A 13103-nucleotide genomic window follows, 5' to 3' on the forward strand; every position below is an offset into this window, starting at 1 on the left:
TCTGTTTTAATCAGATTTTAATTTGAAGCCCATAGTAGTTACTTAACTGATTTAAAGAAAGTTTTTGTTCAAAATATCACTGCATTTTGGCTCTTGTGTACTTGGAGCAGCCTTTGTTTTAAGTGTCTGTGTATATGCATGGGTGTTTGTGTATAACACTATTGAAAATATTAATTCAGCACAGCAGCTCCACCTTCCTATTCATCCAAGCAGGAAGTCAGTCTGTTCACAGTCACTCTATCTTTCCAACACCCTCCCCCTGCCAGCCAAGAGGAGGAGTTTACTCATTACATACCAGTCACTGGCAGATCCCATCTTTTATTTAGGCTTTCTGAAGGCTGACAAAAGCATTCTGTTTCAACAGGAGCTCAGACCTTACCAGCTTTTATTTGTTCACTTGGTAGAAATCTGAGAGGGAAAAGTCTGTACCTTGGATTGATACACGGTGGGAGACTGAAGGACTAAAACTTCAAAGGAAATTGGGTGTGCTGCAGGAACAGGAGGGAGGAATGAAACGCCAGCTGTGCTGATAAGTGGAGCCTCTGTGTAATTTACGTGTGTGTTTGTGGAAACCTGGCCAAAGAACACACACAAACTAGGACAGCTACGTCCCACCTTCCTAGAGGATCTGATCCAGAAACCTGAACCAGGGTAGGAAAGCAGGTTCTTTCCCCCCTCCCTTCTTTACAAGAAAACAGGCTTTCAGAGTGATTGTTCATCTATTTATAAAGTGTTACGTCATTTAGCCAGGAAATTCTGTCTCCTCACCTCCTGGAGCCTTGTTTTCAAAAGTTACAGCCTGACCTGCTTTTCGCTGTGGTTTATGTGCTTAAATTTACAGGAGATACTCTGCTATGAGTTAAGTAAGTGGTGAAGAGCTAGGACTATAATAAACTGGGAATGAATTGATTTTTGCCAGCTAAGTTTGTGTCTACAGAAGTAAAATGTTTTAGATGAGGGGAGAGGAGATGAATGTTATTAACACTTGTAGAAAGAAAATCACTGGTAATGCACTGTTTTGCTGAATATTGATTGAAAAATACTTAAATTATTTGTTAAAGCCAGAAAGAATTCAATCTCTTTACTCTATCTGGATGGGGTATTAACTACTTAATAGCTGAGAGATTTGAGATTCTTTTATTTAAAAGACTTCCTGAGCTTTTTCATTTTTTAAGGTCTGTTAATAACACATTCTGGGAACCAGCTTCTGGCCAACAGTATGATTATTCTGGCTAGTGCAGAAATGAAGGAGATGGCACTGACTTTCCATAGTTGTTTTAATTCCTATGAAAGCCCTGGGATTTCCCACACATTACAGGCACCACCCAAGGCAGAGTGCAGAAGCAGAACTGCTATATGGCCAGATCCTGTTCCCATATCATCAACAAAGCTACCACTGATTTCAATGGGAGGAGAATTGGGCCACCTTTTGTAGCCTGCCTCTCCTCCCACCCCCATGTGTGGTTTTCTTACTTGATAGCCCTACATCCACAGATGGCTTTTCTCATCTTGTTAGCAATCTGCTCACTCAGTTTTCATTCAGTGGATGTCAATTGTATGAGTTCCTGATTCACACCCTCGGGGATGTAAATCCACTGCATGTATGGTTCTTGGGCAGGTGGGGGGCACAAGTCCAAGGGGCCCCACCAGAGCTGTTGCCCCCACAAGGGAAGAGTCAACAGCTTCAAGAAATGTCCTGTAAGACAGTGGTGGTGGAGAAGCAAGACAAGAGGAGGGCACCCTTGGGGAAAGCTGCCAAATTGCCACCTTCACTGCAGGAAGCCCCCTCCCCGTCCGGGTGTGTGGAACACTGTCTGGCAGCACCTTCAAAGTTCCACCCATCTATCAGCTTCCTGCTCCTCCAGTTCTTGTGTGAGGAGCCAATGTGGGTTAGGGCCTTTGGGGCAGGTCTGGGGAGGGGAAGAATGTCCTGCTCACTCCCTTCGTCAGTTAAACTAAGCCCTAATTTTCCCTAGTGTTATCTGTTTCCTTAAACATTTTCCATATTTACTGTCCAAAGCTATAATCCGTAGTTCTTTAATAACAGAAAGCATTTAAAGTTGCTTGCTTGTCTTCTTTAGCATACCCAGGTTTTCTCTGGATACCATCAATTTCCATATTTTCTTCCCAGCTAAACTTTTCACTGGGCCTAGCCCAACTCTCACATTGTCTCAGGATCTGACTCCTCATGAAAGCATCCAATCAATAACCTGTGACTCAGTTTACCCAGCAGGCCAGACTCCCTCCCAAATAGACCTCTGACTCCTAACAGGCCAGAAGAGGTTCTTGCTGTAATGCGTCCCTTTCAAACCACTACATTGTGTTGAGAGGTGTAGCATGCTGCAGGTTACTTTAGTTGAAGAGCTGTTAAAGCATGAAGCAGATTGCTGCGAGTCTGCTATTATTTATATATATATACAGTTTACTTCTTGTAACCATTACATCCTGCAAGAGAGCTCATAAAACTTCAGTGGCACTACATTTTGGGTATACATTTCCATGTGATTGGGACCTGTATTAAAATGATGCTTCAATGGTGATGTAGCTGGATTTATACCTAAACCTCAAAAACAATGTGCCAGGACAGTTTGTCATGTTCCCTGTTAACTTTGGTCCCATGTGGAGAGTAAGAGTAGGCAAGCTCTGAAACTGAGCTGTCAGCCAGCAAGGGTCAGGTCCACAGGCTGAAGAAATGCCCAGGGAAAAAGAAGTTGAGGTGCAGGAACTGAGCTCCTTGCAATCCTTCATCTTACCTTCTCACAAGCACCAGTTTTTTGGGGGGAAGCTCACACTTAATATCCCCATTGCTGAGCCCCCTATCTCTTTCTAATGCGGTTGGCTCCACAGTTGGCAGCAGTAGTCTCCGGGACTCCCTCAGAGGGCAGGAGTGGAGGCTGTTGTTGTTTTTTTAAAATTTAGAAAATAAAATAAAACTTTTTTTGCCTGAATTTTTTATGAAAATTCAAAACCTTTGATTCAGAATGCTTCCACAGTGCCTCCTGGGAATTGAATTTGGGTGCATCATTGCCCCTATTCTCTTCTATGGGGCAGGCTCCTTAACCATACTACATCTCCCAGGCTGCACTGTGGTCTCCCATCCTGGTAAATCACTCCAGTGAATCATGGGAGTCCCTGACCATGGTGCATTATAGGAAGTGTAGTCCAAGTGGGGATCTGACTCAGAGTACTCCCATGAGGAACCACAGCAGCATTTCCCAGAGTGAAACGTGTTGGTTTTCAGCATGATGTTTTGGTTGAAAAAAGAAAATGTCTCAGTTTTGGGGTGTTTGTTTTTCAACATAAAGTCAAAATTTTCTGCCATAAGTAGAAACTTTTCATGAAAAACATTGTTTTGTCATGCTCAATTTCCCATTCAAAAAACCATTTCAATGGATTTTTGTTTTTGGACTAGCCCTAGTAAAGAAGCCAATGCTGTAAGGGGATAGAAAGACCCACCAGTGAAATACTCCTTGCCATGTTATCCTAACGTAGAATTTCCTTCCACAGGACTAGGAAGCTTCCATGGGCCTTAAGATGTCACCCTACAAGACTCTGCTATGAGTAAGTGGCCCCTTTCATACACTGCTGATTTTGCACACTTATGACACACATTCAAATGAAATGTTTTGAGAACCAGGAGAAAGATAAGCCGTGACATTGTACATTATATCAAGTTTCATCCTTGGCTCCATCTGTCACAAATAATTGTATGCTGTGTCATTTCAGCTTCCCTACTTCTAGTGTAGATTTCCCTTCTCTTTCATACAGTGCTGCTTTAACAAAAAGGAAAATTTGTGGTGGATAGTAGTAACACACAGCTTTTTAGGTCCGACCTATGAGACTCTCAAGTTAGGCTTGCCAGATATTAATGTGGATGTCTCCAACATCTGGCACTGAGAGAGGTTAGAGACAGGATACTGGATAGATGACCTGAGATATACTCCAGTATGGTCATTCCTGTCTTCCTGTGTGCTGAAAGGTTTGTTCTGCCACATGTTTCTCCATAGGCTGGAACTTTATTTTAAAGATATTGTAAAAATATAAATAACCTTCTGACCCTCCTCGCTTCCATCTTTTCCTCTACCTTATTCACCATTTCCTCTTCCTCCTGCCCACACTGCTTTGTTCATAAACACTGATTGAGATATGCTACCTACTGTCCACTATTTCCATACTAATGTATCTGAGAGGAGAAGAAAAGAATTTGCTGAATATTGCTGCTAGTTCTTCCCAACACCCTGTATCTCGCAGCAGTTAAGCCCTGATTTTTCACAGGTGCTGAGCTCCCACAGACATCATTGGAGTGATGGGTGCTCAGCATGCTGAAAATCAGAACCATAATGTGGCTAAGGAGTCACCGTCAACATACAACACTCCTGCTAATACATCCCAGAATCATATTAGCCTCTTTTGCAGCTGCTTCACATTGATGACTCATATTCAGTTTGTGGTCCATTATAACCCCCAGATCCTTTTCAGCAGTCCTACCACCTAGCCAGTTATTCCCCATTTTGTAGTTGTGCATTTGATTTTTCCTTCCTAAGTAAAGAACTTTGCACTTGTCTTTATTGAATTTCATCTTGTTGATTTCAGACCAATTCTCCAAGTTGTCGAGGTCATTTTGAATTTTAAACCTGTCCTCCAAAGTGCTTGGAACCCCTCCCAGCTTGGTGTCATCTGCAAATTTTATAAGCATACTCTGTACTCCATTATCCAAGTCATTAATGAAAATATCAAATAGTACCAGACCCAGGACTGACTCCTGTGGGATCCCACTAGAAAAACCCTCCCAGTCTGACAGCAAACCATTGATAACTACTCTTTGAGTGTGGTCTTTCAAGCAGTTGTGCACCCACCTGATAGTAAATTTGTCTCAACCACATAGTTTGCTTATGAGAATGCCATGCAGAAATTTGCCAAAAGCCATACTAAAATCAACGTGTATCACATTACTGCTTTCCCTCACCCATCCGCTAGATCAGTAATCCTATCAAAGAAGGACATTAAGTTGGTTTGGCATGATTTGTTCTGGACATAACCATGCTGACTATTCCTTATAACCCTATTATACGCCAGGTGCTTACAAATTGATTGTTTAACAATTTGCTCCAGTATCTTTCCAGCTCCTGAAGTTAGGCTTACTGGTCTACAATTCCCTGTGTCCTTCTTGTTCCTCTTTTTAAAGATAGGTGCTCTGTTTGCCCTTCTCCAATCTTCTGGGACCTCTCCCGTCCTCCAGGCATTCTCAAAGATCATTGCTAACAGCTTTGAGATTGCTTTGGCTAGTTCTTTAAGGACCCTAGGATGAATTTCATCAGGCCCAGCTGACTTGAATACATCTAACTTATCTAAATATTCTTCAACCTGTTCTTTCCCTATTTTGGCTTGCATTCCTTCCCCCGGTTGTCAGTATTAATTGTGTTGAGGATCTAGTCATCATTAATCTTTTTAATGGAGACTGAAGCAAAATAGAAAAGGAGTACTTGTGGCACCTAAGAGACTAACAAATTTATTTGAGCATAAGCTTTCGTGAGCTACAACTCACTTCATTGGAAGCACAATAGGCATTAAACATCTCTACCTTCTTAATGTCATCAGTTATTATTTCTCTTTCCCCACTTAGTAGAGGACCTACACTTTTCTTCATCTTTCTCTTGCTTCCAATGTATTTAAAGAACCTCTTCTAATTGCCTTTTATCTCCCTTGCCAGGTGTAACTCATTTTGTGCCTTAGTTTTTCTGATTTTGTCCCTACATGCTTGTACTGTTTTTCTCTAATCCTTCTTATCAGTTAATCCATGTTTCCACTTTTTGTAGGATTCCTTTTTGATTTTCAGGTCATTAAAGAGATCCTGATGGAGCCATATTGGTATCTTACTATTCTTCCTATCTTTCTTTTGTATCGGAATTAGTTGAATTCAGTTGTGAATTTAATATTGTCTCCTTGAGAAACTGCCAGCTCTCCTGAACTCCTGTTTCCCTTAGATTTTTTTTCCATGGAACCTTACTTACCAGTTCTCTGAGTAAAAGTCTGCTTTTTTGAAGTCCATAGAAACGATCAAGGTATCCTCTAAACTTTGTCTATTTTATAGAATACGTAAGGAATTGAATTTCCTTCAAGCTCCAGCTCAACTCTCAAAATGATAGAGACTTCCTACTGAGACTTTTGGGCTCTGATCCTTAATTGATTCCATGATGAACTTTCCTATACCTACCTTAAGTGATGTTTACAGTGCTTCCTTTCTTTTAGTGTCAAATATCCAGTTACCAGAAACCTTAATTAAAGCAACCACACAGAATAGGTCAGATGCTAACCTGGTATTAAACTGTAGTTCATAGTTCACTCTACTGTGCCAGTTTATATATACCAACTGAAGATCTGGACCAAAGACTGCTCTTTAAAATAGTAAAGATCAATTCATCCTGACAACGCTTTGTATTTTCAAAGCACTGATTAAATATTAGGTTGACTGTTAGTTAATTATTGTAATATTCATTAGAGGAATTTGTACTTGTTTGTTCTTGTGATGGGAAGATAAGAGCCTCCTAAACATGCCATATATTTTTGCTGTTAGAATTACTGGACAGTTATTCTAGTTTGTGTGAGGAATGTGTGAATTATGACCTAAACATTAACAGAACTTTTGAGGTTGGGATAACATTTCCCTACATGATTACAAGTTTTCATTTTGGTGCACCTCTGCACTTTCTACTTCAAAGAGATGCTGGGAACACCAAAAATCTCAGAGAGAGCTAGTTTTCATAAGATTTCTGGCATAATTGTGCAGACTCTGAATGTGTTTGGCTAAATATTCCCATTTCTGTGTGCTTTCTTTGCTTATAGGAACCGAGCATCCAGATTTCTTAAGGTTCATTTGTCACCTGTTTGAGCCCATGTAGTGTGATCATTTTATAAACCAATATGAAAGTTCCTTATTTTTTCTGACAATCAAAGGTACAGTACAGTAGATGTCATTTAAAAAAAGACTGCTTGGTCATAGCTACAAGTTGAAAACAACTATTTCAATTACAAACATGGGTTAGAGTCTTAATCACATAATTTTAAAAATCCAGCAAATTCCAGGGCTGCAATTGGTGCAGTTTTGTGTACTGGGGTTGTAAAGGAGGTTTATACTATCTTCCCATTTCGTTATGATTCTGCAGCCAGTTCAGAACACAGCATGATTTAAAGCAGTCTAAGGACTGCAGTAAGTTGTGCTGATTGGTAATGGCTCCTAGAGTGGAGGGTGGGAGACATTTCACAGCTGGAAATTGCCAGAGCTCAATAGCACTTTGGCCACACCCCCTTGCTTGGCCATATCTCCTATGCCATGGCCTGCTTTTCTGCTTTTTATTCTTCCTTTTTATTGTGGGCATACATAAATGGTAAAATTAAGGTTACATAAAGTGCAAAAAAAATTAATGTAACTGGTGGGGGAAGCAGTAACATGGGTCACAGATGGATAAAGAATACAGTGTAAACAACATACAAAACAAATGGAATTGCATGAGATCTTAATGAGAGAAGTTCTGGAGGGCATTTGGTTTTTTAATGCAGTTCCCAATTTAAGCATAAACTTTAAAAGGTAGCTATGGGCTCATATATCCATCATCTGAATCGTTCATAAGACTAGTCATCTTTTTCCATGAGTAAGACTCTTTGTTCCTCTTCCTAGTCTGCCACAGCCAATATTTCTAAGTAATTATGATTTAGCAGCAACTGTAAGAAAGGCTTTGAACCAGTCTACTGATTCCATTGCAGTCTCCAGAACTTGGAGCTGACTGTTCCAGAGGCAGCATACCACTCAGTGATTAATAAAACCTTGTGGGAACTGGGTATAGCAATCACAGCCTCATGTGTGATTGGCAATATTGATTTACTACAACTGTTGGACCAGCAGAATGATACAGGATCGTGCAGCACCTCTGGACAGCGCACCAGGTCCATAGCTAATGATGTAGCTTTCAGAAAATAATGTAATTAAGAAAGAAATTAGTACCTGACAAGTGGTCTGGAATGCTGCTCTGAGTATCTGCTCTTTTCCGCAGCATCAGGGAATAATGGAAGTTGGGCTGTTAACCAGAAACTCTAGTGTGGTTTTCAAGTTTGTACTTAGTTCATCTAATTTTTTTTTGGGGGGGGGAAGTCAGGGAGGGCTTTTCTTTATACTAAAGAACTTAAGCTCAGTGTAAGAGATTATTTTTACTGATGTAACAAAAATCATTTGATACCAGTTTTAAAACTTACACCAACAAAAAACTGGAAAAATAACTTGACAAATGATGGACCTCTGCCAAATACCTTTCAAAAGTTCATAGTTAGCTGTCCAGTTTGGATAGAAGCACTGGAAAGAAATTAAGTTAGTACTTTAATAAAAGTCCTTTTAATATCATTACAATGTATATCAGATAGGAAAAACTGAGTGGGGGGTTGGGGGGGAAGGGTGAACACGAAACCTTGGAAAAGTGTAGCCGACCTCGATAGCAAGGTTAGTTTAAAAGATGGAATGAACTGGAACACAGTAAGATTCACAGTATCTGACATGAACAGAGCACATACTCTGGTTTGGAAAGATCACTGGACCCAAGTGGGACTACTCCCATGTATGAAGTTATTCATGTGTTTGCAGTTCTGAGGCCTAAATGTTCAGAATTTGAGACAACTGATATTTTTCTATGCTGTAATAATGCAGATTACTATTCAGGATACTCATTATACAGAATGTTTATACATCATAGAAAAATTCAATGAATCACTATATCTGGAATCTTTTTATTTGGACTATAAGGGCTTCCTAACTAAGAACAAAGATGATAAAGTTGCCACAGAGGCATTCATTCCGATTTTAGTAGACTTAAATTATCAGCCTTATTGTAATTATGTAATGTGGTGGTGGTGTCGATTTTTTTGCACTTAGCAAATATGAATTGGTCGTTTGCTGCTGAATGATGCAACAGTAATGTTTATTCAGTTAGGCAGGGTGCTGCTTCTGTCTGTAGTAAACATAAGTAGAAGAAAGAATTAGAAGTTCATCTTTGGGATAAAGGTTGGGAGGACAATGTTATGAACAATGTTATGACAGCTGCTATATCTAACCGTCTGTAAGAAACTCCACAGGTGCAACTCAAAATGTCATAACACTTGTACACATACATAGAACATGTATAATTGAATGTCAATGCCATGAATTAACATTCTGGAGATGGGATTTATTCATACTTTGTCCAGAAGAATTCCTTTCCAAAAGCTTTTATTTCAAACTAGATGTTTAAAATAAGGCAGGAGTTTATTCTTTCGAACCACAAAATAAAAGTTTCTCTCTGGTGTATTTTATCAATGCCAAGAAAATTATATTACAATTATGAAAGTATCCTGATAGTTAAAATGCTGCAGAGGGATCGGCACACTGTAGAGAAATACGTACATGTCATAATGAAAAGCACAAAGCATATTTTCTTGTTCTTCTGTATTACTATTGTAATTTAACTTTTTACACAGTATGATAGCCCTGCCTCTTTATTCGATAGTAAGTAGTTTCCATATAGATTTTTTGTTGTCCTTGGAGGAAGGATCTCACCTGTTCTTTAGTGACAATAAGATCAGTGTGGCATGCCTATTACAGAACCATGAGCTGTGGAGGGGGAAAAACAGTACTGAAGGTCAGTTTTGCAATCTCTATTTATGGAAACTAAGAAAAGGGCAACAGAACATCCTTAGAGCCCTGCAAATTTGCAGATATCTGTTTTATATCTGCGGATATCCACGGAATATGTTTGAGGATTGCAGATCAGATGTGGATAAAAATTTTGTATCCATGCAGGGTTCTAAAAATCATTTAGCACAGGGGGACCCACAAACAAGATGATTAACACAGCAATGGTGTGGCAAGGAGCAAAATTGACAAGTAATAGTATAGCAATATGTGTTGGAGCAGTGTTAGCCCCTGAAGTGCTTTGGAATTTACTATGACATGATCTCTTACATTATCTGCCTTCAAGGTACACAGGATACAATTCACATGGAAGTCATTCACAGAATTGTGACTTATGGAATCTAAGTCCTGAATTGGGCCCAGTGGCTTCGATACACTATTTATTTATTTGCTTATCTATGATGCGTCAGAATGAGTTCACTTTAAAAGGTTACCCTGACTGCTGTTGGGGAATAAGAAGGGGTCTTAATTTGGGATTAAGGACCAGTTAAATTTTCATATTTGAGTAGATTTTGTTGGACCCTAAATTATGAGAGCTATGTAGAATGCTTTTTGAGTCAGTCTGTCAAAATCTAAATCATTTTTCTTCATTATGGACTTATTTACAATGAAAAATTCTCGAGAATTTGATAATTCAACTATCACTCCATCTCTTGGCTTCTAAACAAAGGTTAAGTAAGTTTGTGTGATATGTTTAAGCACAAACACACATACCCTTGAGTCCAAATACTAAATGGTTTAGCTTAAAAGCAGTTTTAGGGACCTATTCTATGCAGGAAATGTCATGTTTATATATTAAATTTGTATCCAAATCACGTACATTTAAACTGATATGTTAACAGGCCTTTTCATGGCATCTCTCCGAAGCAACTGATACCCAGGATGGACTACTCCATTCACACAGTCTGATTAAAACTCTGATATAGATTTAAGTTAATGAGGGAACATTTAAAGTGGAATAGCCTTCCAAGTAACATGGTAGAATCAAGTAAAACTATTGTATTTAAGCAAAAGCTGGAAGACTATGTGGAAATTGAGCTTAAAAGGTACCAGGTCTCAATGCAACTCCCACTGAAATATGAGTCTTTCCAGTGGCTTAAAAGAAAATTTGAACAGGCTAAGTTTTGTGTTTGCAAGTAGCCAACCTCCCATTCCAGGGTAAGAAGGGGCTCTCCCTGATTCTTGTTTTGTTTCTTCCTTCATCCTAGACTGAGTGTTGGTTGGGTAAGTCAAGTTGGTTGGGCAGCAGGGTGGTGTATATGAATTATTTTTATTTGTTTAGTCTTCCAATTGCACAAACATTAATACAAATTTAAAGGTGAAAATGTACATTTGAAAGGTTAGCCCCAAAATTATATAGGATAGAAGGGACAGTGTTGTCATCAAGCTATCCAGACCTACTTCTGCTTCTGTACAAATACTCAATTATGAATACATGCTTAACCTGTCAGGCACAAATCTGACTCTCCCCTCCCTTACAGCGTTGGAGGAGACATACCAATGAGGTTACATCAATGGGGCACTGGTATAAGAGACTTGGACTGCTAGAACCTGCTCCTATGATTGAAGTTAATAATGAAATTCCCATTACCTTTCATGGCCACAGGTCTGGGACTGAATTGCCTGAATAATTCAATATTTTTAAAACTCTGTGGAAAACAGACCTGCATTTTGGTTTACCTTGACCTTTCCTAGAGTTTCTAACAGAGATCGTGACATAACAAAGTTACCAATAGACGTGAAACTAGTGTAAAATGTTATAGATGGAATATGAAAGTAAGAAGTTCTTTCTCACTGAAATGCTGGTTTATTAGAGAATGGTGTATACTTTTCATAGTAAAGCTAACCTACAGGAATGCCCTACTTTTCTGTTTAGTCATAAATTTATATTTCTTTTGCAAGCACAAAAAGATTTGAATGGAAATATACATCGATATTTATCTGAAATTAAAATAGGTTTATAAATATATATGTATAGATTCTTTTTATCTTTTAAAACCTATTTTAATTTTAAATAAAAAATACTGGAAATAAATTGAATACCTTTTGTTTGTTTTTTAAATTTCTGGAATAGTTTTCCACAAATATTTTTCTCATAGTAATTTCACACAAGTCTAAAAATTTAAAGACTTCATGAGTGTGAGTTTTATTCATGTTAAGTGTTATATGAAAACATTACTAAAGTAGAATTAGAAGAGATATTGTTGTTCCCCTCTCTATAGCAGTGGTGAGGCCTCAACTGGAGTACTGGGTCCAATTTTGGGCATCACACTTCAAGAAAGATATTAAAAAATTGGAGATAGTTCAGAGGAGAGCAACAAAATTGATAAGAGGTTTAGAAGCCTGACCTGTGAGGAAAGGTTGAAAGAATTGGATATGTTTAATCTAAAGAAAAGAAGGATGAGGGAGGACATAACAGTCTTCAAATATGGGAAAAGATTGTTATAAAGAGGATGGTGATCGATGTTCTCCATGTCCACTGAGGGTAGGACAAGTAGTAATAGCCTCATAGGCTTAGCTTTTAGGCAGCAAAGGAGATTCAATTTAGATATTACTAAAAGCTTTCCAACTATAAGGATAGTTGAGCACTAGAACAGGGGAGGTTGTGGAATCCCCATCATTGGAGGTTTTTAAGAATAGGTTAGAAAACATCTGTCAGGGATAGTCTAGGTAAATTAATCCTGCCTCAGCATATGGGGATGAACTAGATGACCCCTTGAAGTCCCTTCCAGCCTTGCATTTCTATGATTCTGTGATTCAGAACAGGTATAATCTGATGATGATTTATATTGAAGTCTATAGGAAATATTTTGAAAACTGAAGTATGTTTTGCATTAGTGTAATTTTTTAAATAAATCATGGCTGTTCTCTGTAAATGGTGTAAGCGGGTTAGGGTGTCATTTTCAGGTGTCCAACACCCTTGCCACTTGAAAATACCACTCCTCTCCATATCCATATTAGAATTTCATTGACTGTTGTCTGAAAATTGTCTGAAAATTAGTTGTAGAACTTTTTGATTTCATTAAAAGTGGTGTGAATGTCCTTTTTCCTTGGTTCAAGGATACAGTTAGCATGTGTTAAAAATTAAAGTTTTAACTTAAAGTTAAAATGTAACATATTTGTACCAATTGTCTACTGGCATTAGTAAAAGTGTTATATTCCGATGGAGTACTTAGAGGCAGTTTGTGTTCTGTTTTAATGGGATTACGTCAATGTTTTGCTTCAGCAACTCAGTGTAGCTTTATGGTGAAGATCATTGCAGTTGGAACAGGCTCAGCTGACAGCACTGTGATATATATATACACACTATAGTATATTAATATAAAGCTATAGACAGCAACAGAACACCCCATATATTGGTTGGTATAAAAATAATCACCTCATGTCAGCC

At 38.6% G+C, this 13103-nt stretch overlaps 1 protein-coding gene across 3 annotated transcripts in view; it reads left to right on the forward strand.

Moving 5' to 3' along the window:
* The first annotated feature begins 325 nt into the window (after nucleotides 1-325).
* Nucleotides 326-13103, forward strand: part of PIK3CB (phosphatidylinositol-4,5-bisphosphate 3-kinase catalytic subunit beta) — a 185370-nt gene continuing 172592 nt past the window's right edge. For 2 of the 3 annotated variants that reach the window (XM_073359996.2, XM_073360002.2), the window contains exons 1-2: nucleotides 326-651; nucleotides 3508-3561. The gene's annotated coding sequence lies outside the window, so the exon portion shown is untranslated. The remainder of the gene's footprint in view (nucleotides 652-3507; nucleotides 3562-13103) is intronic. The other variant, XM_073359999.2, reaches the window with a different exon arrangement.

This window comes from Lepidochelys kempii, chromosome 9 (assembly GCF_965140285.1).
Source record: "Lepidochelys kempii isolate rLepKem1 chromosome 9, rLepKem1.hap1, whole genome shotgun sequence".
Classification (NCBI taxonomy): Eukaryota; Metazoa; Chordata; order Testudines; family Cheloniidae; genus Lepidochelys; species Lepidochelys kempii.